The sequence below is a fragment of the Schistocerca gregaria genome, unplaced genomic scaffold, assembly GCF_023897955.1.
Source record: "Schistocerca gregaria isolate iqSchGreg1 unplaced genomic scaffold, iqSchGreg1.2 ptg000180l, whole genome shotgun sequence".
In the NCBI taxonomy this organism is placed as follows: domain Eukaryota; kingdom Metazoa; phylum Arthropoda; class Insecta; order Orthoptera; family Acrididae; genus Schistocerca; species Schistocerca gregaria.
Window position 1 is genome coordinate 11,934,242 of NW_026061730.1, and position 27,215 is coordinate 11,961,456.

Genomic DNA, 27,215 nt, shown 5'->3' on the forward strand with positions numbered 1-27,215 from the left:
TTGAAAGGGCGGTCACAAATTGGTCCATTTCACTCCTTGTCCACAATCACACAGCACCTGAGGTAACAAGCACATCTCGAGCCCTATTGTGCTCTCCATTGTTCATGCCAACTCAGTGCCTCGCTCTTTGCTACTGTGTAAAACTCTTGTCGTCCAACTGCAAAACACTGGGACACAACAAGTTTCCGCGTCCCCATTGCACTGATCGCACTACGAAACGCTCCCCAAACTTGGCAATCACCCATGCAGATGACTTTTCCGACTTTACACGACGCTCACGCAACGCTCACGCTAGTGACAGCCTTATTTATAGTTCGACGTCGCGCCAAAGCGAATGAGCACATTTCGCCTACGGCTTAGGCCGCTCTTCTAGTGTGGCTGCTCTGTGTCTGCAGGCAGCGAGGGGCTGCAAGCTTCCTGTGTTCGCACCTATATCACCTGTGCTTCCTTGTCAGAGACAGACTATCGCAAAACATACAACTCACTCCATGAATTGATTGCTACGGCATCTGTTATCAGCAGTCACAACCAGCAACACCAGTAGCAGCCGACTGCACGCAAAGAATGGGAACGTGCAGTGGGATTTACGTGAAATCGGCGCAATTGTGGATGCTAATCGTTCGCTTGTATCTGCCTACACACCTCTGCCGGTTGGGAATTATTCCACTTGCATGGCAAGGTGCGCATGTAGGTGTGTTAAAAATTCTGGAGGCGCTGGGTATCGATCCCAGTACCTCTCGCACACTAAGCGAGCGCTCTACCATCTGAGCTACGCCCACCCCCCCGATAACTAGTAGTGCTACATACAGTCATATCAACGTCACAGACCCTCGCACTCCAATTATTCCGCAGACAAACACTACTCTCTACGAATCAGTGAGGGTGTCTTTCAGGTTTCGTGCATTCTGTATCGAATCGTAGTTGGCCACAATGAAAGTGGCATGCATAACGTCGAAAATAGAGTTCAGACACCGCTCTGAGTAAGACGAACGTGTTGTCCACCTCTAGACTTCAATGACGTTAAGCCGTGATACCTAAGACAGGTCTGCACTCGATAACAGCCGGTCCCCACACTTACATCTTGCTCTCCTTATGACAGTATACATCATATCAGTCTGTGACGCTGGTTTTGCAACTTCTTGCGTGCGTTTATGTTCGCCGCGACCAACACTTACCATGCACTGACCTCAAAACATGGAGGAGCCGGGGGTTGAACCCGAGACCGTTCACACGCTAAGCGAACGATCTGCCAACTGAGCTACAACTACACACACGACCAAGCCTGGCTATTCTCCATTCTTTGCGACTCTGATGTGCACGGACACGATGGTTGGTTGGTTTGTAGCGGCGAAGGTACCAGAATACAAAGGCGCGGACACGTTCATATACACAAGAGTTCCAAGTAGTTTCGATGCTCTGGTATTACGAATGCAAATTCCGTCTGTTTTGAACGTCTTAAATTGAAAGGGCGGTCACAAATTGGTCCATTTCACTCCTTGTCCACAATCACACAGCACCTGAGGTAACAAGCACATCTCGAGCCCTATTGTGCTCTCCATTGTTCATGCCAACTCAGTGCCTCGCTCTTTGCTACTGTGTAAAACTCTTGTCGTCCAACTGCAAAACACTGGGACACAACAAGTTTCCGCGTCCCCATTGCACTGATCGTACTACGAAACGCTCCCCAAACTTGGCAATCACCCATGCAGATGACTTTTCCGACTTTACACGACGCTCACGCTAGTGACAGCCTTATTTATAGTTCGACGTCGCGCCAAAGCGAATGAGCACATTTCGCCTACGGCTTAGGCCGCTCTTCTAGTGTGGCTGCTCTGTGTCTGCAGGCAGCGAGGGGCTGCAAGCTTCCTGTGTTCGCACCTATATCACCTGTGCTTCCTTGTCAGAGACAGACTATCGCAAAACATACAACTCACTCCATGAATTGATTGCTACGGCATCTGTTATCAGCAGTCACAACCAGCAACACCAGTAGCAGCCGACTGCACGCAAAGAATGGGAACGTGCAGTGGGATTTACGTGAAATGGCGCAATTGTGGATGCTAATCGTTCGCTTGTATCTGCCTACACACCTCTGCCGGTTGGGAATTATTCCTTTTGCATGGCAAGGTGCGCATGTAGGTGTGTTAAAAATTCTGGAGGCGCTGGGTATCGATCCCAGTACCTCTCGCACACTAAGCGAGCGCTCTACCATCTGAGCTACGCCCACCCCCCCGATAACTAGTAGTGCTACATACAGTCATATCAACGTCACAGACCCTCGCACTCCAATTATTCCGCAGACAAACACTACTCTCTACGAATCAGTGAGGGTGTCTTTCAGGTTTCGTGCATTCTGTATCGAATCGTAGTTGGCCACAATGAAAGTGGCATGCATAACGTCGAAAATAGAGTTCAGACACCGCTCTGAGTAAGACGAACGTGTTGTCCACCTCTAGACTTCAATGACGTTAAGCCGTGATACCTAAGACAGGTCTGCACTCGATAACAGCCGGTCCCCACACTTACATCTTGCTCTCCTTATGACAGTATACATCATATCAGTCTGTGACGCTGGTTTTGCAACTTCTTGCGTGCGTTTATGTTCGCCGCGACCAACACTTACCATGCACTGACCACAAAACATGGAGGAGCCGGGGCTTGAACCCGAGACCGTTCACACGCTAAGCGAACGATCTGCCAACTGAGCTACATCTACACACACGACCAAGCCTGGCTATTCTCCATTCTTTGCGACTCTGATGTGCACGGACACGATGGTTGGTTGGTTTGTAGCGGCGAAGGTACCAGAATACAAAGGCGCGGACACGTTCATATACACAAGAGTTCCAAGTAGTTTCGATGCTCTGGTATTACGAATGCAAATTCCGTCTGTTTTGAACGTCTTAAATTGAAAGGGCGGTCACAAATTGGTCCATTTCACTCCTTGTCCACAATCACACAGCACCTGAGGTAACAAGCACATCTCGAGCCCTATTGTGCTCTCCATTGTTCATGCCAACTCAGTGCCTCGCTCTTTGCTACTGTGTAAAACTCTTGTCGTCCAACTGCAAAACACTGGGACACAACAAGTTTCCGCGTCCCCATTGCACTGATCGCACTACGAAACGCTCCCCAAACTTGGCAATCACCCATGCAGATGACTTTTCCGACTTTACACGACGCTCACGCAACGCTCACGCTAGTGACAGCCTTATTTATAGTTCGACGTCGCGCCAAAGCGAATGAGCACATTTCGCCTACGGCTTAGGCCGCTCTTCTAGTGTGGCTGCTCTGTGTCTGCAGGCAGCGAGGGGCTGCAAGCTTCCTGTGTTCGCACCTATATCACCTGTGCTTCCTTGTCAGAGACAGACTATCGCAAAACATACAACTCACTCCATGAATTGATTGCTACGGCATCTGTTATCAGCAGTCACAACCAGCAACACCAGTAGCAGCCGACTGCACGCAAAGAATGGGAACGTGCAGTGGGATTTACGTGAAATCGGCGCAATTGTGGATGCTAATCGTTCGCTTGTATCTGCCTACACACCTCTGCCGGTTGGGAATTATTCCACTTGCATGGCAAGGTGCGCATGTAGGTGTGTTAAAAATTCTGGAGGCGCTGGGTATCGATCCCAGTACCTCTCGCACACTAAGCGAGCGCTCTACCATCTGAGCTACGCCCACCCCCCCGATAACTAGTAGTGCTACATACAGTCATATCAACGTCACAGACCCTCGCACTCCAATTATTCCGCAGACAAACACTACTCTCTACGAATCAGTGAGGGTGTCTTTCAGGTTTCGTGCATTCTGTATCGAATCGTAGTTGGCCACAATGAAAGTGGCATGCATAACGTCGAAAATAGAGTTCAGACACCGCTCTGAGTAAGACGAACGTGTTGTCCACCTCTAGACTTCAATGACGTTAAGCCGTGATACCTAAGACAGGTCTGCACTCGATAACAGCCGGTCCCCACACTTACATCTTGCTCTCCTTATGACAGTATACATCATATCAGTCTGTGACGCTGGTTTTGCAACTTCTTGCGTGCGTTTATGTTCGCCGCGACCAACACTTACCATGCACTGACCTCAAAACATGGAGGAGCCGGGGGTTGAACCCGAGACCGTTCACACGCTAAGCGAACGATCTGCCAACTGAGCTACAACTACACACACGACCAAGCCTGGCTATTCTCCATTCTTTGCGACTCTGATGTGCACGGACACGATGGTTGGTTGGTTTGTAGCGGCGAAGGTACCAGAATACAAAGGCGCGGACACGTTCATATACACAAGAGTTCCAAGTAGTTTCGATGCTCTGGTATTACGAATGCAAATTCCGTCTGTTTTGAACGTCTTAAATTGAAAGGGCGGTCACAAATTGGTCCATTTCACTCCTTGTCCACAATCACACAGCACCTGAGGTAACAAGCACATCTCGAGCCCTATTGTGCTCTCCATTGTTCATGCCAACTCAGTGCCTCGCTCTTTGCTACTGTGTAAAACTCTTGTCGTCCAACTGCAAAACACTGGGACACAACAAGTTTCCGCGTCCCCATTGCACTGATCGTACTACGAAACGCTCCCCAAACTTGGCAATCACCCATGCAGATGACTTTTCCGACTTTACACGACGCTCACGCAACGCTCACGCTAGTGACAGCCTTATTTATAGTTCGACGTCGCGCCAAAGCGAATGAGCACATTTCGCCTACGGCTTAGGCCGCTCTTCTAGTGTGGCTGCTCTGTGTCTGCAGGCAGCGAGGGGCTGCAAGCTTCCTGTGTTCGCACCTATATCACCTGTGCTTCCTTGTCAGAGACAGACTATCGCAAAACATACAACTCACTCCATGAATTGATTGCTACGGCATCTGTTATCAGCAGTCACAACCAGCAACACCAGTAGCAGCCGACTGCACGCAAAGAATGGGAACGTGCAGTGGGATTTACGTGAAATCGGTGCAATTGTGGATGCTAATCGTTCGCTTGTATCTGCCTACACACCTCTGCCGGTTGGGAATTATTCCTCTTGCATGGCAAGGTGCGCATGTAGGTGTGTTAAAAATTCTGGAGGCGCTGGGTATCGATCCCAGTACCTCTCGCACACTAAGCGAGCGCTCTACCATCTGAGCTACGCCCACCCCCCCGATAACTAGTAGTGCTACATACAGTCATATCAACGTCACAGACCCTCGCACTCCCATTATTCCGCAGACAAACACTACTCTCTATAAATCAGTGAGGGTGTCTTTCAGGTTTCGTGCATTCTGTATCGAATCGTAGTTGGCCACAATGAAAGTGGCACGCATAACGTCGAAAATAGAGTTCAGACACCGCTCTGAGTAAGACGAACGTGTTGTCCACCTCTAGACTTCAATGACGTTAAGCCGTGATACCTAAGACAGGTCTGCACTCGATAACAGCCGGTCCCCACACTTACATCTTGCTCTCCTTATGACAGTATACATCATATCAGTCTGTGACGCTGGTTTTGCAACTTCTTGCGTGCGTTTATGTTCGCCGCGACCAACACTTACCATGCACTGACCACAAAACATGGAGGAGCCGGGGCTTGAACCCGAGACCGTTCACACGCTAAGCGAACGATCTGCCAACTGAGCTACATCTACACACACGACCAAGCCTGGCTATTCTCCATTCTTTGCGACTCTGATGTGCACGGACACGATGGTTGGTTGGTTTGTAGCGGCGAAGGTACCAGAATACAAAGGCGCGGACACGTTCATATACACAAGAGTTCCAAGTAGTTTCGATGCTCTGGTATTACGAATGCAAATTCCGTCTGTTTTGAACGTCTTAAATTGAAAGGGCGGTCACAAATTGGTCCATTTCACTCCTTGTCCACAATCACACAGCACCTGAGGTAACAAGCACATCTCGAGCCCTATTGTGCTCTCCATTGTTCATGCCAACTCAGTGCCTCGCTCTTTGCTACTGTGTAAAACTCTTGTCGTCCAACTGCAAAACACTGGGACACAACAAGTTTCCGCGTCCCCATTGCACTGATCGTACTACGAAACGCTCCCCAAACTTGGCAATCACCCATGCAGATGACTTTTCCGACTTTACACGACGCTCACGCAACGCTCACGCTAGTGACAGCCTTATTTATAGTTCGACGTCGCGCCAAAGCGAATGAGCACATTTCGCCTACGGCTTAGGCCGCTCTTCTAGTGTGGCTGCTCTGTGTCTGCAGGCAGCGAGGGGCTGCAAGCTTCCTGTGTTCGCACCTATATCACCTGTGCTTCCTTGTCAGAGACAGACTATCGCAAAACATACAACTCACTCCATGAATTGATTGCTACGGCATCTGTTATCAGCAGTCACAACCAGCAACACCAGTAGCAGCCGACTGCACGCAAAGAATGGGAACGTGCAGTGGGATTTACGTGAAATCGGTGCAATTGTGGATGCTAATCGTTCGCTTGTATCTGCCTACACACCTCTGCCGGTTGGGAATTATTCCTCTTGCATGGCAAGGTGCGCATGTAGGTGTGTTAAAAATTCTGGAGGCGCTGGGTATCGATCCCAGTACCTCTCGCACACTAAGCGAGCGCTCTACCATCTGAGCTACGCCCACCCCCCCGATAACTAGTAGTGCTACATACAGTCATATCAACGTCACAGACCCTCGCACTCCCATTATTCCGCAGACAAACACTACTCTCTATAAATCAGTGAGGGTGTCTTTCAGGTTTCGTGCATTCTGTATCGAATCGTAGTTGGCCACAATGAAAGTGGCACGCATAACGTCGAAAATAGAGTTCAGACACCGCTCTGAGTAAGACGAACGTGTTGTCCACCTCTAGACTTCAATGACGTTAAGCCGTGATACCTAAGACAGGTCTGCACTCGATAACAGCCGGTCCCCACACTTACATCTTGCTCTCCTTATGACAGTATACATCATATCAGTCTGTGACGCTGGTTTTGCAACTTCTTGCGTGCGTTTATGTTCGCCGCGACCAACACTTACCATGCACTGACCACAAAACATGGAGGAGCCGGGGCTTGAACCCGAGACCGTTCACACGCTAAGCGAACGATCTGCCAACTGAGCTACATCTACACACACGACCAAGCCTGGCTATTCTCCATTCTTTGCGACTCTGATGTGCACGGACACGATGGTTGGTTGGTTTGTAGCGGCGAAGGTACCAGAATACAAAGGCGCGGACACGTTCATATACACAAGAGTTCCAAGTAGTTTCGATGCTCTGGTATTACGAATGCAAATTCCGTCTGTTTTGAACGTCTTAAATTGAAAGGGCGGTCACAAATTGGTCCATTTCACTCCTTGTCCACAATCACACAGCACCTGAGGTAACAAGCACATCTCGAGCCCTATTGTGCTCTCCATTGTTCATGCCAACTCAGTGCCTCGCTCTTTGCTACTGTGTAAAACTCTTGTCGTCCAACTGCAAAACACTGGGACACAACAAGTTTCCGCGTCCCCATTGCACTGATCGTACTACGAAACGCTCCCCAAACTTGGCAATCACCCATGCAGATGACTTTTCCGACTTTACACGACGCTCACGCAACGCTCACGCTAGTGACAGCCTTATTTATAGTTCGACGTCGCGCCAAAGCGAATGAGCACATTTCGCCTACGGCTTAGGCCGCTCTTCTAGTGTGGCTGCTCTGTGTCTGCAGGCAGCGAGGGGCTGCAAGCTTCCTGTGTTCGCACCTATATCACCTGTGCTTCCTTGTCAGAGACAGACTATCGCAAAACATACAACTCACTCCATGAATTGATTGCTACGGCATCTGTTATCAGCAGTCACAACCAGCAACACCAGTAGCAGCCGACTGCACGCAAAGAATGGGAACGTGCAGTGGGATTTACGTGAAATCGGTGCAATTGTGGATGCTAATCGTTCGCTTGTATCTGCCTACACACCTCTGCCGGTTGGGAATTATTCCTCTTGCATGGCAAGGTGCGCATGTAGGTGTGTTAAAAATTCTGGAGGCGCTGGGTATCGATCCCAGTACCTCTCGCACACTAAGCGAGCGCTCTACCATCTGAGCTACGCCCACCCCCCCGATAACTAGTAGTGCTACATACAGTCATATCAACGTCACAGACCCTCGCACTCCCATTATTCCGCAGACAAACACTACTCTCTATAAATCAGTGAGGGTGTCTTTCAGGTTTCGTGCATTCTGTATCGAATCGTAGTTGGCCACAATGAAAGTGGCACGCATAACGTCGAAAATAGAGTTCAGACACCGCTCTGAGTAAGACGAACGTGTTGTCCACCTCTAGACTTCAATGACGTTAAGCCGTGATACCTAAGACAGGTCTGCACTCGATAACAGCCGGTCCCCACACTTACATCTTGCTCTCCTTATGACAGTATACATCATATCAGTCTGTGACGCTGGTTTTGCAACTTCTTGCGTGCGTTTATGTTCGCCGCGACCAACACTTACCATGCACTGACCACAAAACATGGAGGAGCCGGGGCTTGAACCCGAGACCGTTCACACGCTAAGCGAACGATCTGCCAACTGAGCTACATCTACACACACGACCAAGCCTGGCTATTCTCCATTCTTTGCGACTCTGATGTGCACGGACACGATGGTTGGTTGGTTTGTAGCGGCGAAGGTACCAGAATACAAAGGCGCGGACACGTTCATATACACAAGAGTTCCAAGTAGTTTCGATGCTCTGGTATTACGAATGCAAATTCCGTCTGTTTTGAACGTCTTAAATTGAAAGGGCGGTCACAAATTGGTCCATTTCACTCCTTGTCCACAATCACACAGCACCTGAGGTAACAAGCACATCTCGAGCCCTATTGTGCTCTCCATTGTTCATGCCAACTCAGTGCCTCGCTCTTTGCTACTGTGTAAAACTCTTGTCGTCCAACTGCAAAACACTGGGACACAACAAGTTTCCGCGTCCCCATTGCACTGATCGTACTACGAAACGCTCCCCAAACTTGGCAATCACCCATGCAGATGACTTTTCCGACTTTACACGACGCTCACGCAACGCTCACGCTAGTGACAGCCTTATTTATAGTTCGACGTCGCGCCAAAGCGAATGAGCACATTTCGCCTACGGCTTAGGCCGCTCTTCTAGTGTGGCTGCTCTGTGTCTGCAGGCAGCGAGGGGCTGCAAGCTTCCTGTGTTCGCACCTATATCACCTGTGCTTCCTTGTCAGAGACAGACTATCGCAAAACATACAACTCACTCCATGAATTGATTGCTACGGCATCTGTTATCAGCAGTCACAACCAGCAACACCAGTAGCAGCCGACTGCACGCAAAGAATGGGAACGTGCAGTGGGATTTACGTGAAATCGGTGCAATTGTGGATGCTAATCGTTCGCTTGTATCTGCCTACACACCTCTGCCGGTTGGGAATTATTCCTCTTGCATGGCAAGGTGCGCATGTAGGTGTGTTAAAAATTCTGGAGGCGCTGGGTATCGATCCCAGTACCTCTCGCACACTAAGCGAGCGCTCTACCATCTGAGCTACGCCCACCCCCCCGATAACTAGTAGTGCTACATACAGTCATATCAACGTCACAGACCCTCGCACTCCCATTATTCCGCAGACAAACACTACTCTCTATAAATCAGTGAGGGTGTCTTTCAGGTTTCGTGCATTCTGTATCGAATCGTAGTTGGCCACAATGAAAGTGGCACGCATAACGTCGAAAATAGAGTTCAGACACCGCTCTGAGTAAGACGAACGTGTTGTCCACCTCTAGACTTCAATGACGTTAAGCCGTGATACCTAAGACAGGTCTGCACTCGATAACAGCCGGTCCCCACACTTACATCTTGCTCTCCTTATGACAGTATACATCATATCAGTCTGTGACGCTGGTTTTGCAACTTCTTGCGTGCGTTTATGTTCGCCGCGACCAACACTTACCATGCACTGACCACAAAACATGGAGGAGCCGGGGCTTGAACCCGAGACCGTTCACACGCTAAGCGAACGATCTGCCAACTGAGCTACATCTACACACACGACCAAGCCTGGCTATTCTCCATTCTTTGCGACTCTGATGTGCACGGACACGATGGTTGGTTGGTTTGTAGCGGCGAAGGTACCAGAATACAAAGGCGCGGACACGTTCATATACACAAGAGTTCCAAGTAGTTTCGATGCTCTGGTATTACGAATGCAAATTCCGTCTGTTTTGAACGTCTTAAATTGAAAGGGCGGTCACAAATTGGTCCATTTCACTCCTTGTCCACAATCACACAGCACCTGAGGTAACAAGCACATCTCGAGCCCTATTGTGCTCTCCATTGTTCATGCCAACTCAGTGCCTCGCTCTTTGCTACTGTGTAAAACTCTTGTCGTCCAACTGCAAAACACTGGGACACAACAAGTTTCCGCGTCCCCATTGCACTGATCGTACTACGAAACGCTCCCCAAACTTGGCAATCACCCATGCAGATGACTTTTCCGACTTTACACGACGCTCACGCAACGCTCACGCTAGTGACAGCCTTATTTATAGTTCGACGTCGCGCCAAAGCGAATGAGCACATTTCGCCTACGGCTTAGGCCGCTCTTCTAGTGTGGCTGCTCTGTGTCTGCAGGCAGCGAGGGGCTGCAAGCTTCCTGTGTTCGCACCTATATCACCTGTGCTTCCTTGTCAGAGACAGACTATCGCAAAACATACAACTCACTCCATGAATTGATTGCTACGGCATCTGTTATCAGCAGTCACAACCAGCAACACCAGTAGCAGCCGACTGCACGCAAAGAATGGGAACGTGCAGTGGGATTTACGTGAAATCGGTGCAATTGTGGATGCTAATCGTTCGCTTGTATCTGCCTACACACCTCTGCCGGTTGGGAATTATTCCTCTTGCATGGCAAGGTGCGCATGTAGGTGTGTTAAAAATTCTGGAGGCGCTGGGTATCGATCCCAGTACCTCTCGCACACTAAGCGAGCGCTCTACCATCTGAGCTACGCCCACCCCCCCGATAACTAGTAGTGCTACATACAGTCATATCAACGTCACAGACCCTCGCACTCCCATTATTCCGCAGACAAACACTACTCTCTATAAATCAGTGAGGGTGTCTTTCAGGTTTCGTGCATTCTGTATCGAATCGTAGTTGGCCACAATGAAAGTGGCACGCATAACGTCGAAAATAGAGTTCAGACACCGCTCTGAGTAAGACGAACGTGTTGTCCACCTCTAGACTTCAATGACGTTAAGCCGTGATACCTAAGACAGGTCTGCACTCGATAACAGCCGGTCCCCACACTTACATCTTGCTCTCCTTATGACAGTATACATCATATCAGTCTGTGACGCTGGTTTTGCAACTTCTTGCGTGCGTTTATGTTCGCCGCGACCAACACTTACCATGCACTGACCACAAAACATGGAGGAGCCGGGGCTTGAACCCGAGACCGTTCACACGCTAAGCGAACGATCTGCCAACTGAGCTACATCTACACACACGACCAAGCCTGGCTATTCTCCATTCTTTGCGACTCTGATGTGCACGGACACGATGGTTGGTTGGTTTGTAGCGGCGAAGGTACCAGAATACAAAGGCGCGGACACGTTCATATACACAAGAGTTCCAAGTAGTTTCGATGCTCTGGTATTACGAATGCAAATTCCGTCTGTTTTGAACGTCTTAAATTGAAAGGGCGGTCACAAATTGGTCCATTTCACTCCTTGTCCACAATCACACAGCACCTGAGGTAACAAGCACATCTCGAGCCCTATTGTGCTCTCCATTGTTCATGCCAACTCAGTGCCTCGCTCTTTGCTACTGTGTAAAACTCTTGTCGTCCAACTGCAAAACACTGGGACACAACAAGTTTCCGCGTCCCCATTGCACTGATCGTACTACGAAACGCTCCCCAAACTTGGCAATCACCCATGCAGATGACTTTTCCGACTTTACACGACGCTCACGCAACGCTCACGCTAGTGACAGCCTTATTTATAGTTCGACGTCGCGCCAAAGCGAATGAGCACATTTCGCCTACGGCTTAGGCCGCTCTTCTAGTGTGGCTGCTCTGTGTCTGCAGGCAGCGAGGGGCTGCAAGCTTCCTGTGTTCGCACCTATATCACCTGTGCTTCCTTGTCAGAGACAGACTATCGCAAAACATACAACTCACTCCATGAATTGATTGCTACGGCATCTGTTATCAGCAGTCACAACCAGCAACACCAGTAGCAGCCGACTGCACGCAAAGAATGGGAACGTGCAGTGGGATTTACGTGAAATCGGTGCAATTGTGGATGCTAATCGTTCGCTTGTATCTGCCTACACACCTCTGCCGGTTGGGAATTATTCCTCTTGCATGGCAAGGTGCGCATGTAGGTGTGTTAAAAATTCTGGAGGCGCTGGGTATCGATCCCAGTACCTCTCGCACACTAAGCGAGCGCTCTACCATCTGAGCTACGCCCACCCCCCCGATAACTAGTAGTGCTACATACAGTCATATCAACGTCACAGACCCTCGCACTCCCATTATTCCGCAGACAAACACTACTCTCTATAAATCAGTGAGGGTGTCTTTCAGGTTTCGTGCATTCTGTATCGAATCGTAGTTGGCCACAATGAAAGTGGCACGCATAACGTCGAAAATAGAGTTCAGACACCGCTCTGAGTAAGACGAACGTGTTGTCCACCTCTAGACTTCAATGACGTTAAGCCGTGATACCTAAGACAGGTCTGCACTCGATAACAGCCGGTCCCCACACTTACATCTTGCTCTCCTTATGACAGTATACATCATATCAGTCTGTGACGCTGGTTTTGCAACTTCTTGCGTGCGTTTATGTTCGCCGCGACCAACACTTACCATGCACTGACCACAAAACATGGAGGAGCCGGGGCTTGAACCCGAGACCGTTCACACGCTAAGCGAACGATCTGCCAACTGAGCTACATCTACACACACGACCAAGCCTGGCTATTCTCCATTCTTTGCGACTCTGATGTGCACGGACACGATGGTTGGTTGGTTTGTAGCGGCGAAGGTACCAGAATACAAAGGCGCGGACACGTTCATATACACAAGAGTTCCAAGTAGTTTCGATGCTCTGGTATTACGAATGCAAATTCCGTCTGTTTTGAACGTCTTAAATTGAAAGGGCGGTCACAAATTGGTCCATTTCACTCCTTGTCCACAATCACACAGCACCTGAGGTAACAAGCACATCTCGAGCCCTATTGTGCTCTCCATTGTTCATGCCAACTCAGTGCCTCGCTCTTTGCTACTGTGTAAAACTCTTGTCGTCCAACTGCAAAACACTGGGACACAACAAGTTTCCGCGTCCCCATTGCACTGATCGTACTACGAAACGCTCCCCAAACTTGGCAATCACCCATGCAGATGACTTTTCCGACTTTACACGACGCTCACGCAACGCTCACGCTAGTGACAGCCTTATTTATAGTTCGACGTCGCGCCAAAGCGAATGAGCACATTTCGCCTACGGCTTAGGCCGCTCTTCTAGTGTGGCTGCTCTGTGTCTGCAGGCAGCGAGGGGCTGCAAGCTTCCTGTGTTCGCACCTATATCACCTGTGCTTCCTTGTCAGAGACAGACTATCGCAAAACATACAACTCACTCCATGAATTGATTGCTACGGCATCTGTTATCAGCAGTCACAACCAGCAACACCAGTAGCAGCCGACTGCACGCAAAGAATGGGAACGTGCAGTGGGATTTACGTGAAATCGGTGCAATTGTGGATGCTAATCGTTCGCTTGTATCTGCCTACACACCTCTGCCGGTTGGGAATTATTCCTCTTGCATGGCAAGGTGCGCATGTAGGTGTGTTAAAAATTCTGGAGGCGCTGGGTATCGATCCCAGTACCTCTCGCACACTAAGCGAGCGCTCTACCATCTGAGCTACGCCCACCCCCCCGATAACTAGTAGTGCTACATACAGTCATATCAACGTCACAGACCCTCGCACTCCCATTATTCCGCAGACAAACACTACTCTCTATAAATCAGTGAGGGTGTCTTTCAGGTTTCGTGCATTCTGTATCGAATCGTAGTTGGCCACAATGAAAGTGGCACGCATAACGTCGAAAATAGAGTTCAGACACCGCTCTGAGTAAGACGAACGTGTTGTCCACCTCTAGACTTCAATGACGTTAAGCCGTGATACCTAAGACAGGTCTGCACTCGATAACAGCCGGTCCCCACACTTACATCTTGCTCTCCTTATGACAGTATACATCATATCAGTCTGTGACGCTGGTTTTGCAACTTCTTGCGTGCGTTTATGTTCGCCGCGACCAACACTTACCATGCACTGACCACAAAACATGGAGGAGCCGGGGCTTGAACCCGAGACCGTTCACACGCTAAGCGAACGATCTGCCAACTGAGCTACATCTACACACACGACCAAGCCTGGCTATTCTCCATTCTTTGCGACTCTGATGTGCACGGACACGATGGTTGGTTGGTTTGTAGCGGCGAAGGTACCAGAATACAAAGGCGCGGACACGTTCATATACACAAGAGTTCCAAGTAGTTTCGATGCTCTGGTATTACGAATGCAAATTCCGTCTGTTTTGAACGTCTTAAATTGAAAGGGCGGTCACAAATTGGTCCATTTCACTCCTTGTCCACAATCACACAGCACCTGAGGTAACAAGCACATCTCGAGCCCTATTGTGCTCTCCATTGTTCATGCCAACTCAGTGCCTCGCTCTTTGCTACTGTGTAAAACTCTTGTCGTCCAACTGCAAAACACTGGGACACAACAAGTTTCCGCGTCCCCATTGCACTGATCGTACTACGAAACGCTCCCCAAACTTGGCAATCACCCATGCAGATGACTTTTCCGACTTTACACGACGCTCACGCAACGCTCACGCTAGTGACAGCCTTATTTATAGTTCGACGTCGCGCCAAAGCGAATGAGCACATTTCGCCTACGGCTTAGGCCGCTCTTCTAGTGTGGCTGCTCTGTGTCTGCAGGCAGCGAGGGGCTGCAAGCTTCCTGTGTTCGCACCTATATCACCTGTGCTTCCTTGTCAGAGACAGACTATCGCAAAACATACAACTCACTCCATGAATTGATTGCTACGGCATCTGTTATCAGCAGTCACAACCAGCAACACCAGTAGCAGCCGACTGCACGCAAAGAATGGGAACGTGCAGTGGGATTTACGTGAAATCGGCGCAATTGTGGATGCTAATCGTTCGCTTGTATCTGCCTACACACCTCTGCCGGTTGGGAATTATTCCTCTTGCATGGCAAGGTGCGCATGTAGGTGTGTTAAAAATTCTGGAGGCGCTGGGTATCGATCCCAGTACCTCTCGCACACTAAGCGAGCGCTCTACCATCTGAGCTACGCCCACCCCCCCCGATAACTAGTAGTGCTACATACAGTCATATCAACGTCACAGACCCTCGCACTCCCATTATTCCGCAGACAAACACTACTCTCTATAAATCAGTGAGGGTGTCTTTCAGGTTTCGTGCATTCTGTATCGAATCGTAGTTGGCCACAATGAAAGTGGCACGCATAACGTCGAAAATAGAGTTCAGACACCGCTCTGAGTAAGACGAACGTGTTGTCCACCTCTAGACTTCAATGACGTTAAGCCGTGATACCTAAGACAAGTCTGCACTCGATAACAGCCGGTCCCCACACTTACATCTTGCTCTCCTTATGACAGTATACATCATATCAGTCTGTGACGCTGGTTTTGCAACTTCTTGCGTGCGTTTATGTTCGCCGCGACCAACACTTACCATGCACTGACCACAAAACATGGAGGAGCCGGGGCTTGAACCCGAGACCGTTCACACGCTAAGCGAACGATCTGCCAACTGAGCTACATCTACACACACGACCAAGCCTGGCTATTCTCCATTCTTTGCGACTCTGATGTGCACGGACACGATGGTTGGTTGGTTTGTAGCGGCGAAGGTACCAGAATACAAAGGCGCGGACACGTTCATATACACAAGAGTTCCAAGTAGTTTCGATGCTCTGGTATTACGAATGCAAATTCCGTCTGTTTTGAACGTCTTAAATTGAAAGGGCGGTCACAAATTGGTCCATTTCACTCCTTGTCCACAATCACACAGCACCTGAGGTAACAAGCACATCTCGAGCCCTATTGTGCTCTCCATTGTTCATGCCAACTCAGTGCCTCGCTCTTTGCTACTGTGTAAAACTCTTGTCGTCCAACTGCAAAACACTGGGACACAACAAGTTTCCGCGTCTCCATTGCACTGATCGTACTACGAAACGCTCCCCAAACTTGGCAATCACCCATGCAGATGACTTTTCCGACTTTACACGACGCTCACGCTAGTGACAGCCTTATTTACAGTTCGACGTCGCGCCAAAGCGAATGAGCACATTTCGCCTACGGCTTAGGCCGCTCTTCTAGTGTGGCTGCTCTGTGTCTGCAGGCAGCGAGGGGCTGCAAGCTTCCTGTGTTCGCACCTATATCACCTGTGCTTCCTTGTCAGAGACAGACTATCGCAAAACATACAACTCACTCCATGAATTGATTGCTACGGCATCTGTTATCAGCAGTCACAACCAGCAACACCAGTAGCAGCCGACTGCACGCAAAGAATGGGAACGTGCAGTGGGATTTACGTGAAATCGGTGCAATTGTGGATGCTAATCGTTCGCTTGTATCTGCCTACACACCTCTGCCGGTTGGGAATTATTCCTCTTGCATGGCAAGGTGCGCATGTAGGTGTGTTAAAAATTCTGGAGGCGCTGGGTATCGATCCCAGTACCTCTCGCACACTAAGCGAGCGCTCTACCATCTGAGCTACGCCCACCCCCCCGATAACTAGTAGTGCTACATACAGTCATATCAACGTCACAGACCCTCGCACTCCCATTATTCCGCAGACAAACACTACTCTCTATAAATCAGTGAGGGTGTCTTTCAGGTTTCGTGCATTCTGTATCGAATCGTAGTTGGCCACAATGAAAGTGGCACGCATAACGTCGAAAATAGAGTTCAGACACCGCTCTGAGTAAGACGAACGTGTTGTCCACCTCTAGACTTCAATGACGTTAAGCCGTGATACCTAAGACAGGTCTGCACTCGATAACAGCCGGTCCCCACACTTACATCTTGCTCTCCTTATGACAGTATACATCATATCAGTCTGTGACGCTGGTTTTGCAACTTCTTGCGTGCGTTTATGTTCGCCGCGACCAACACTTACCATGCACTGACCACAAAACATGGAGGAGCCGGGGCTTGAACCCGAGACCGTTCACACGCTAAGCGAACGATCTGCCAACTGAGCTACATCTACACACACGACCAAGCCTGGCTATTCTCCATTCTTTGCGACTCTGATGTGCACGGACACGATGGTTGGTTGGTTTGTAGCGGCGAAGGTACCAGAATACAAAGGCGCGGACACGTTCATATACACAAGAGTTCCAAGTAGTTTCGATGCTCTGGTATTACGAATGCAAATTCCGTCTGTTTTGAACGTCTTAAATTGAAAGGGCGGTCACAAATTGGTCCATTTCACTCCTTGTCCACAATCACACAGCACCTGAGGTAACAAGCACATCTCGAGCCCTATTGTGCTCTCCATTGTTCATGCCAACTCAGTGCCTCGCTCTTTGCTACTGTGTAAAACTCTTGTCGTCCAACTGCAAAACACTGGGACACAACAAGTTTCCGCGTCTCCATTGCACTGATCGTACTACGAAACGCTCCCCAAATTTGGCAATCACCCATGCAGATGACTTTTCCGACTTTACACGACGCTCACGCTAGTGACAGCCTTATTTACAGTTCGACGTCGCGCCAAAGCGAATGAGCACATTTCGCCTACGGCTTAGGCCGCTCTTCTAGTGTGGCTGCTCTGTGTCTGCAGGCAGCGAGGGGCTGCAAGCTTCCTGTGTTCGCACCTATATCACCTGTGCTTCCTTGTCAGAGACAGACTATCGCAAAACATACAACTCACTCCATGAATTGATTGCTACGGCATCTGTTATCAGCAGTCACAACCAGCAACACCAGTAGCAGCCGACTGCACGCAAAGAATGGGAACGTGCAGTGGGATTTACGTGAAATCGGTGCAATTGTGGATGCTAATCGTTCGCTTGTATCTGCCTACACACCTCTGCCGGTTGGGAATTATTCCTCTTGCATGGCAAGGTGCGCATGTAGGTGTGTTAAAAATTCTGGAGGCGCTGGGTATCGATCCCAGTACCTCTCGCACACTAAGCGAGCGCTCTACCATCTGAGCTACGCCCACCCCCCCCCGATAACTAGTAGTGCTACATACAGTCATATCAACGTCACAGACCCTCGCACTCCCATTATTCCGCAGACAAACACTACTCTCTACGAATCAGTGAGGGTGTCTTTCAGGTTTCGTGCATTCTGTATCGAATCGTAGTTGGCCACAATGAAAGTGGCACGCATAACGTCGAAAATAGAGTTCAGACACCGCTCTGAGTAAGACGAACGTGTTGTCCACCTCTAGACTTCAATGACGTTAAGCCGTGATACCTAAGACAGGTCTGCACTCGATAACAGCCGGTCCCCACACTTACATCTTGCTCTCCTTATGACAGTATACATCATATCAGTCTGTGACGCTGGTTTTGCAACTTCTTGCGTGCGTTTATGTTCGCCGCGACCAACACTTACCATGCACTGACCACAAAACATGGAGGAGCCGGGGCTTGAACCCGAGACCGTTCACACGCTAAGCGAACGATCTGCCAACTGAGCTACATCTACACACACGACCAAGCCTGGCTATTCTCCATTCTTTGCGACTCTGATGTGCACGGACACGATGGTTGGTTGGTTTGTAGCGGCGAAGGTACCAGAATACAAAGGCGCGGACACGTTCATATACACAAGAGTTCCAAGTAGTTTCGATGCTCTGGTATTACGAATGCAAATTCCGTCTGTTTTGAACGTCTTAAATTGAAAGGGCGGTCACAAATTGGTCCATTTCACTCCTTGTCCACAATCACACAGCACCTGAGGTAACAAGCACATCTCGAGCCCTATTGTGCTCTCCATTGTTCATGCCAACTCAGTGCCTCGCTCTTTGCTACTGTGTAAAACTCTTGTCGTCCAACTGCAAAACACTGGGACACAACAAGTTTCCGCGTCCCCATTGCACTGATCGTACTACGAAACGCTCCCCAAACTTGGCAATCACCCATGCAGATGACTTTTCCGACTTTACACGACGCTCACGCAACGCTCACGCTAGTGACAGCCTTATTTATAGTTCGACGTCGCGCCAAAGCGAATGAGCACATTTCGCCTACGGCTTAGGCCGCTCTTCTAGTGTGGCTGCTCTGTGTCTGCAGGCAGCGAGGGGCTGCAAGCTTCCTGTGTTCGCACCTATATCACCTGTGCTTCCTTGTCAGAGACAGACTATCGCAAAACATACAACTCACTCCATGAATTGATTGCTACGGCATCTGTTATCAGCAGTCACAACCAGCAACACCAGTAGCAGCCGACTGCACGCAAAGAATGGGAACGTGCAGTGGGATTTACGTGAAATCGGTGCAATTGTGGATGCTAATCGTTCGCTTGTATCTGCCTACACACCTCTGCCGGTTGGGAATTATTCCTCTTGCATGGCAAGGTGCGCATGTAGGTGTGTTAAAAATTCTGGAGGCGCTGGGTATCGATCCCAGTACCTCTCGCACACTAAGCGAGCGCTCTACCATCTGAGCTACGCCCACCCCCCCGATAACTAGTAGTGCTACATACAGTCATATCAACGTCACAGACCCTCGCACTCCCATTATTCCGCAGACAAACACTACTCTCTATAAATCAGTGAGGGTGTCTTTCAGGTTTCGTGCATTCTGTATCGAATCGTAGTTGGCCACAATGAAAGTGGCACGCATAACGTCGAAAATAGAGTTCAGACACCGCTCTGAGTAAGACGAACGTGTTGTCCACCTCTAGACTTCAATGACGTTAAGCCGTGATACCTAAGACAGGTCTGCACTCGATAACAGCCGGTCCCCACACTTACATCTTGCTCTCCTTATGACAGTATACATCATATCAGTCTGTGACGCTGGTTTTGCAACTTCTTGCGTGCGTTTATGTTCGCCGCGACCAACACTTACCATGCACTGACCACAAAACATGGAGGAGCCGGGGCTTGAACCCGAGACCGTTCACACGCTAAGCGAACGATCTGCCAACTGAGCTACATCTACACACACGACCAAGCCTGGCTATTCTCCATTCTTTGCGACTCTGATGTGCACGGACACGATGGTTGGTTGGTTTGTAGCGGCGAAGGTACCAGAATACAAAGGCGCGGACACGTTCATATACACAAGAGTTCCAAGTAGTTTCGATGCTCTGGTATTACGAATGCAAATTCCGTCTGTTTTGAACGTCTTAAATTGAAAGGGCGGTCACAAATTGGTCCATTTCACTCCTTGTCCACAATCACACAGCACCTGAGGTAACAAGCACATCTCGAGCCCTATTGTGCTCTCCATTGTTCATGCCAACTCAGTGCCTCGCTCTTTGCTACTGTGTAAAACTCTTGTCGTCCAACTGCAAAACACTGGGACACAACAAGTTTCCGCGTCCCCATTGCACTGATCGTACTACGAAACGCTCCCCAAACTTGGCAATCACCCATGCAGATGAATTTTCCGACTTTACACGACGCTCACGCAACGCTCACGCTAGTGACAGCCTTATTTATAGTTCGACGTCGCGCCAAAGCGAATGAGCACATTTCGCCTACGGCTTAGGCCGCTCTTCTAGTGTGGCTGCTCTGTGTCTGCAGGCAGCGAGGGGCTGCAAGCTTCCTGTGTTCGCACCTATATCACCTGTGCTTCCTTGTCAGAGACAGACTATCGCAAAACATACAACTCACTCCATGAATTGATTGCTACGGCATCTGTTATCAGCAGTCACAACCAGCAACACCAGTAGCAGCCGACTGCACGCAAAGAATGGGAACGTGCAGTGGGATTTACGTGAAATCGGCGCAATTGTGGATGCTAATCGTTCGCTTGTATCTGCCTACACACCTCTGCCGGTTGGGAATTATTCCTCTTGCATGGCAAGGTGCGCATGTAGGTGTGTTAAAAATTCTGGAGGCGCTGGGTATCGATCCCAGTACCTCTCGCACACTAAGCGAGCGCTCTACCATCTGAGCTACGCCCACCCCCCCGATAACTAGTAGTGCTACATACAGTCATATCAACGTCACAGACCCTCGCACTCCCATTATTCCGCAGACAAACACTACTCTCTATAAATCAGTGAGGGTGTCTTTCAGGTTTCGTGCATTCTGTATCGAATCGTAGTTGGCCACAATGAAAGTGGCACGCATAACGTCGAAAATAGAGTTCAGACACCGCTCTGAGTAAGACGAACGTGTTGTCCACCTCTAGACTTCAATGACGTTAAGCCGTGATACCTAAGACAAGTCTGCACTCGATAACAGCCGGTCCCCACACTTACATCTTGCTCTCCTTATGACAGTATACATCATATCAGTCTGTGACGCTGGTTTTGCAACTTCTTGCGTGCGTTTATGTTCGCCGCGACCAACACTTACCATGCACTGACCACAAAACATGGAGGAGCCGGGGCTTGAACCCGAGACCGTTCACACGCTAAGCGAACGATCTGCCAACTGAGCTACATCTACACACACGACCAAGCCTGGCTATTCTCCATTCTTTGCGACTCTGATGTGCACGGACACGATGGTTGGTTGGTTTGTAGCGGCGAAGGTACCAGAATACAAAGGCGCGGACACGTTCATATACACAAGAGTTCCAAGTAGTTTCGATGCTCTGGTATTACGAATGCAAATTCCGTCTGTTTTGAACGTCTTAAATTGAAAGGGCGGTCACAAATTGGTCCATTTCACTCCTTGTCCACAATCACACAGCACCTGAGGTAACAAGCACATCTCGAGCCCTATTGTGCTCTCCATTGTTCATGCCAACTCAGTGCCTCGCTCTTTGCTACTGTGTAAAACTCTTGTCGTCCAACTGCAAAACACTGGGACACAACAAGTTTCCGCGTCTCCATTGCACTGATCGTACTACGAAACGCTCCCCAAACTTGGCAATCACCCATGCAGATGACTTTTCCGACTTTACACGACGCTCACGCTAGTGACAGCCTTATTTACAGTTCGACGTCGCGCCAAAGCGAATGAGCACATTTCGCCTACGGCTTAGGCCGCTCTTCTAGTGTGGCTGCTCTGTGTCTGCAGGCAGCGAGGGGCTGCAAGCTTCCTGTGTTCGCACCTATATCACCTGTGCTTCCTTGTCAGAGACAGACTATCGCAAAACATACAACTCACTCCATGAATTGATTGCTACGGCATCTGTTATCAGCAGTCACAACCAGCAACACCAGTAGCAGCCGACTGCACGCAAAGAATGGGAACGTGCAGTGGGATTTACGTGAAATCGGTGCAATTGTGGATGCTAATCGTTCGCTTGTATCTGCCTACACATCTCTGCCGGTTGGGAATTATTCCTCTTGCATGGCAAGGTGCGCATGTAGGTGTGTTAAAAATTCTGGAGGCGCTGGGTATCGATCCCAGTACCTCTCGCACACTAAGCGAGCGCTCTACCATCTGAGCTACGCCCACCCCCCCGATAACTAGTAGTGCTACATACAGTCATATCAACGTCACAGACCCTCGCACTCCCATTATTCCGCAGACAAACACTACTCTCTATAAATCAGTGAGGGTGTCTTTCAGGTTTCGTGCATTCTGTATCGAATCGTAGTTGGCCACAATGAAAGTGGCACGCATAACGTCGAAAATAGAGTTCAGACACCGCTCTGAGTAAGACGAACGTGTTGTCCACCTCTAGACTTCAATGACGTTAAGCCGTGATACCTAAGACAGGTCTGCACTCGATAACAGCCGGTCCCCACACTTACATCTTGCTCTCCTTATGACAGTATACATCATATCAGTCTGTGACGCTGGTTTTGCAACTTCTTGCGTGCGTTTATGTTCGCCGCGACCAACACTTACCATGCACTGACCACAAAACATGGAGGAGCCGGGGCTTGAACCCGAGACCGTTCACACGCTAAGCGAACGATCTGCCAACTGAGCTACATCTACACACACGACCAAGCCTGGCTATTCTCCATTCTTTGCGACTCTGATGTGCACGGACACGATGGTTGGTTGGTTTGTAGCGGCGAAGGTACCAGAATACAAAGGCGCGGACACGTTCATATACACAAGAGTTCCAAGTAGTTTCGATGCTCTGGTATTACGAATGCAAATTCCGTCTGTTTTGAACGTCTTAAATTGAAAGGGCGGTCACAAATTGGTCCATTTCACTCCTTGTCCACAATCACACAGCACCTGAGGTAACAAGCACATCTCGAGCCCTATTGTGCTCTCCATTGTTCATGCCAACTCAGTGCCTCGCTCTTTGCTACTGTGTAAAACTCTTGTCGTCCAACTGCAAAACACTGGGACACAACAAGTTTCCGCGTCCCCATTGCACTGATCGTACTACGAAACGCTCCCCAAACTTGGCAATCACCCATGCAGATGACTTTTCCGACTTTACACGACGCTCACGCTAGTGACAGCCTTATTTATAGTTCGACGTCGCGCCAAAGCGAATGAGCACATTTCGCCTACGGCTTAGGCCGCTCTTCTAGTGTGGCTGCTCTGTGTCTGCAGGCAGCGAGGGGCTGCAAGCTTCCTGTGTTCGCACCTATATCACCTGTGCTTCCTTGTCAGAGACAGACTATCGCAAAACATACAACTCACTCCATGAATTGATTGCTACGGCATCTGTTATCAGCAGTCACAACCAGCAACACCAGTAGCAGCCGACTGCACGCAAAGAATGGGAACGTGCAGTGGGATTTACGTGAAATCGGCGCAATTGTGGATGCTAATCGTTCGCTTGTATCTGCCTACACACCTCTGCCGGTTGGGAATTATTCCTCTTGCATGGCAAGGTGCGCATGTAGGTGTGTTAAAAATTCTGGAGGCGCTGGGTATCGATCCCAGTACCTCTCGCACACTAAGCGAGCGCTCTACCATCTGAGCTACGCCCACCCCCCCGATAACTAGTAGTGCTACATACAGTCATATCAACGTCACAGACCCTCGCACTCCCATTATTCCGCAGACAAACACTACTCTCTATAAATCAGTGAGGGTGTCTTTCAGGTTTCGTGCATTCTGTATCGAATCGTAGTTGGCCACAATGAAAGTGGCACGCATAACGTCGAAAATAGAGTTCAGACACCGCTCTGAGTAAGACGAACGTGTTGTCCACCTCTAGACTTCAATGACGTTAAGCCGTGATACCTAAGACAAGTCTGCACTCGATAACAGCCGGTCCCCACACTTACATCTTGCTCTCCTTATGACAGTATACATCATATCAGTCTGTGACGCTGGTTTTGCAACTTCTTGCGTGCGTTTATGTTCGCCGCGACCAACACTTACCATGCACTGACCACAAAACATGGAGGAGCCGGGGCTTGAACCCGAGACCGTTCACACGCTAAGCGAACGATCTGCCAACTGAGCTACATCTACACACACGACCAAGCCTGGCTATTCTCCATTCTTTGCGACTCTGATGTGCACGGACACGATGGTTGGTTGGTTTGTAGCGGCGAAGGTACCAGAATACAAAGGCGCGGACACGTTCATATACACAAGAGTTCCAAGTAGTTTCGATGCTCTGGTATTACGAATGCAAATTCCGTCTGTTTTGAACGTCTTAAATTGAAAGGGCGGTCACAAATTGGTCCATTTCACTCCTTGTCCACAATCACACAGCACCTGAGGTAACAAGCACATCTCGAGCCCTATTGTGCTCTCCATTGTTCATGCCAACTCAGTGCCTCGCTCTTTGCTACTGTGTAAAACTCTTGTCGTCCAACTGCAAAACACTGGGACACAACAAGTTTCCGCGTCTCCATTGCACTGATCGTACTACGAAACGCTCCCCAAACTTGGCAATCACCCATGCAGATGACTTTTCCGACTTTACACGACGCTCACGCTAGTGACAGCCTTATTTACAGTTCGACGTCGCGCCAAAGCGAATGAGCACATTTCGCCTACGGCTTAGGCCGCTCTTCTAGTGTGGCTGCTCTGTGTCTGCAGGCAGCGAGGGGCTGCAAGCTTCCTGTGTTCGCACCTATATCACCTGTGCTTCCTTGTCAGAGACAGACTATCGCAAAACATACAACTCACTCCATGAATTGATTGCTACGGCATCTGTTATCAGCAGTCACAACCAGCAACACCAGTAGCAGCCGACTGCACGCAAAGAATGGGAACGTGCAGTGGGATTTACGTGAAATCGGCGCAATTGTGGATGCTAATCGTTCGCTTGTATCTGCCTACACACCTCTGCCGGTTGGGAATTATTCCACTTGCATGGCAAGGTGCGCATGTAGGTGTGTTAAAAATTCTGGAGGCGCTGGGTATCGATCCCAGTACCTCTCGCACACTAAGCGAGCGCTCTACCATCTGAGCTACACCCACCCCCCCCCCCCCCCCCGATAACTAGTAGTGCTACATACAGTCATATCAACGTCACAGACCCTCGCACTCCCATTATTCCGCAGACAAACACTACTCTCTACGAATCAGTGAGGGTGTCTTTCAGGTTTCGTGCATTCTGTATCGAATCGTAGTTGGCCACAATGAAAGTGGCACGCATAACGTCGAAAATAGAGTTCAGACACCGCTCTGAGTAAGACGAACGTGTTGTCCACCTCTAGACTTCAATGACGTTAAGCCGTGATACCTAAGACAAGTCTGCACTCGATAACAGCCGGTCCCCACACTTACATCTTGCTCTCCTTATGACAGTATACATCATATCAGTCTGTGACGCTGGTTTTGCAACTTCTTGCGTGCGTTTATGTTCGCCGCGACCAACACTTACCATGCACTGACCACAAAACATGGAGGAGCCGGGGCTTGAACCCGAGACCGTTCACACGCTAAGCGAACGATCTGCCAACTGAGCTACATCTACACACACGACCAAGCCTGGCTATTCTCCATTCTTTGCGACTCTGATGTGCACGGACACGATGGTTGGTTGGTTTGTAGCGGCGAAGGTACCAGAATACAAAGGCGCGGACACGTTCATATACACAAGAGTTCCAAGTAGTTTCGATGCTCTGGTATTACGAATGCAAATTCCGTCTGTTTTGAACGTCTTAAATTGAAAGGGCGGTCACAAATTGGTCCATTTCACTCCTTGTCCACAATCACACAGCACCTGAGGTAACAAGCACATCTCGAGCCCTATTGTGCTCTCCATTGTTCATGCCAACTCAGTGCCTCGCTCTTTGCTACTGTGTAAAACTCTTGTCGTCCAACTGCAAAACACTGGGACACAACAAGTTTCCGCGTCTCCATTGCACTGATCGTACTACGAAACGCTCCCCAAACTTGGCAATCACCCATGCAGATGACTTTTCCGACTTTACACGACGCTCACGCTAGTGACAGCCTTATTTACAGTTCGACGTCGCGCCAAAGCGAATGAGCACATTTCGCCTACGGCTTAGGCCGCTCTTCTAGTGTGGCTGCTCTGTGTCTGCAGGCAGCGAGGGGCTGCAAGCTTCCTGTGTTCGCACCTATATCACCTGTGCTTCCTTGTCAGAGACAGACTATCGCAAAACATACAACTCACTCCATGAATTGATTGCTACGGCATCTGTTATCAGCAGTCACAACCAGCAACACCAGTAGCAGCCGACTGCACGCAAAGAATGGGAACGTGCAGTGGGATTTACGTGAAATCGGCGCAATTGTGGATGCTAATCGTTCGCTTGTATCTGCCTACACACCTCTGCCGGTTGGGAATTATTCCACTTGCATGGCAAGGTGCGCATGTAGGTGTGTTAAAAATTCTGGAGGCGCTGGGTATCGATCCCAGTACCTCTCGCACACTAAGCGAGCGCTCTACCATCTGAGCTACACCCACCCCCCCCCCCCCCCCCGATAACTAGTAGTGCTACATACAGTCATATCAACGTCACAGACCCTCGCACTCCCATTATTCCGCAGACAAACACTACTCTCTACGAATCAGTGAGGGTGTCTTTCAGGTTTCGTGCATTCTGTATCGAATCGTAGTTGGCCACAATGAAAGTGGCACGCATAACGTCGAAAATAGAGTTCAGACACCGCTCTGAGTAAGACGAA

General features: G+C 49.5%; 17 non-coding genes across 17 annotated transcripts; all 17 read right to left on the reverse strand.

Moving 5' to 3' along the window:
* Nucleotides 1–706: 706 nt before the first annotated feature.
* On the reverse strand, nucleotides 707–780 carry Trnat-agu (transfer RNA threonine (anticodon AGU)). Its single transcript has one exon. It is a non-coding gene; the product is annotated as a tRNA-Thr (tRNA).
* Nucleotides 781–2,154: 1,374 nt separating this feature from the next.
* On the reverse strand, nucleotides 2,155–2,228 carry Trnat-agu (transfer RNA threonine (anticodon AGU)). Its single transcript has one exon. It is a non-coding gene; the product is annotated as a tRNA-Thr (tRNA).
* Nucleotides 2,229–3,614: 1,386 nt separating this feature from the next.
* Trnat-agu (transfer RNA threonine (anticodon AGU)) lies at nucleotides 3,615–3,688 on the reverse strand. The gene has a single exon. It is a non-coding gene; the product is annotated as a tRNA-Thr (tRNA).
* Nucleotides 3,689–5,074: 1,386 nt separating this feature from the next.
* On the reverse strand, nucleotides 5,075–5,148 carry Trnat-agu (transfer RNA threonine (anticodon AGU)). Its single transcript has one exon. It is a non-coding gene; the product is annotated as a tRNA-Thr (tRNA).
* A 1,386-nt stretch (nucleotides 5,149–6,534) lies between these two features.
* Trnat-agu (transfer RNA threonine (anticodon AGU)) lies at nucleotides 6,535–6,608 on the reverse strand. Its single transcript has one exon. It is a non-coding gene; the product is annotated as a tRNA-Thr (tRNA).
* Nucleotides 6,609–7,994: 1,386 nt separating this feature from the next.
* Nucleotides 7,995–8,068, reverse strand: Trnat-agu (transfer RNA threonine (anticodon AGU)). The gene has a single exon. It is a non-coding gene; the product is annotated as a tRNA-Thr (tRNA).
* Nucleotides 8,069–9,454: 1,386 nt separating this feature from the next.
* Trnat-agu (transfer RNA threonine (anticodon AGU)) lies at nucleotides 9,455–9,528 on the reverse strand. Its single transcript has one exon. It is a non-coding gene; the product is annotated as a tRNA-Thr (tRNA).
* A 1,386-nt stretch (nucleotides 9,529–10,914) lies between these two features.
* Trnat-agu (transfer RNA threonine (anticodon AGU)) lies at nucleotides 10,915–10,988 on the reverse strand. The gene has a single exon. It is a non-coding gene; the product is annotated as a tRNA-Thr (tRNA).
* A 1,386-nt stretch (nucleotides 10,989–12,374) lies between these two features.
* Trnat-agu (transfer RNA threonine (anticodon AGU)) lies at nucleotides 12,375–12,448 on the reverse strand. The gene has a single exon. It is a non-coding gene; the product is annotated as a tRNA-Thr (tRNA).
* Nucleotides 12,449–13,834: 1,386 nt separating this feature from the next.
* Nucleotides 13,835–13,908, reverse strand: Trnat-agu (transfer RNA threonine (anticodon AGU)). The gene has a single exon. It is a non-coding gene; the product is annotated as a tRNA-Thr (tRNA).
* Nucleotides 13,909–15,294: 1,386 nt separating this feature from the next.
* On the reverse strand, nucleotides 15,295–15,368 carry Trnat-agu (transfer RNA threonine (anticodon AGU)). The gene has a single exon. It is a non-coding gene; the product is annotated as a tRNA-Thr (tRNA).
* A 1,376-nt stretch (nucleotides 15,369–16,744) lies between these two features.
* Trnat-agu (transfer RNA threonine (anticodon AGU)) lies at nucleotides 16,745–16,818 on the reverse strand. Its single transcript has one exon. It is a non-coding gene; the product is annotated as a tRNA-Thr (tRNA).
* Nucleotides 16,819–18,193: 1,375 nt separating this feature from the next.
* Trnat-agu (transfer RNA threonine (anticodon AGU)) lies at nucleotides 18,194–18,267 on the reverse strand. Its single transcript has one exon. It is a non-coding gene; the product is annotated as a tRNA-Thr (tRNA).
* A 1,388-nt stretch (nucleotides 18,268–19,655) lies between these two features.
* Nucleotides 19,656–19,729, reverse strand: Trnat-agu (transfer RNA threonine (anticodon AGU)). The gene has a single exon. It is a non-coding gene; the product is annotated as a tRNA-Thr (tRNA).
* A 1,386-nt stretch (nucleotides 19,730–21,115) lies between these two features.
* Nucleotides 21,116–21,189, reverse strand: Trnat-agu (transfer RNA threonine (anticodon AGU)). The gene has a single exon. It is a non-coding gene; the product is annotated as a tRNA-Thr (tRNA).
* A 1,375-nt stretch (nucleotides 21,190–22,564) lies between these two features.
* On the reverse strand, nucleotides 22,565–22,638 carry Trnat-agu (transfer RNA threonine (anticodon AGU)). The gene has a single exon. It is a non-coding gene; the product is annotated as a tRNA-Thr (tRNA).
* Nucleotides 22,639–24,013: 1,375 nt separating this feature from the next.
* On the reverse strand, nucleotides 24,014–24,087 carry Trnat-agu (transfer RNA threonine (anticodon AGU)). The gene has a single exon. It is a non-coding gene; the product is annotated as a tRNA-Thr (tRNA).
* Between the last annotated feature and the right edge of the window lie 3,128 nt (nucleotides 24,088–27,215).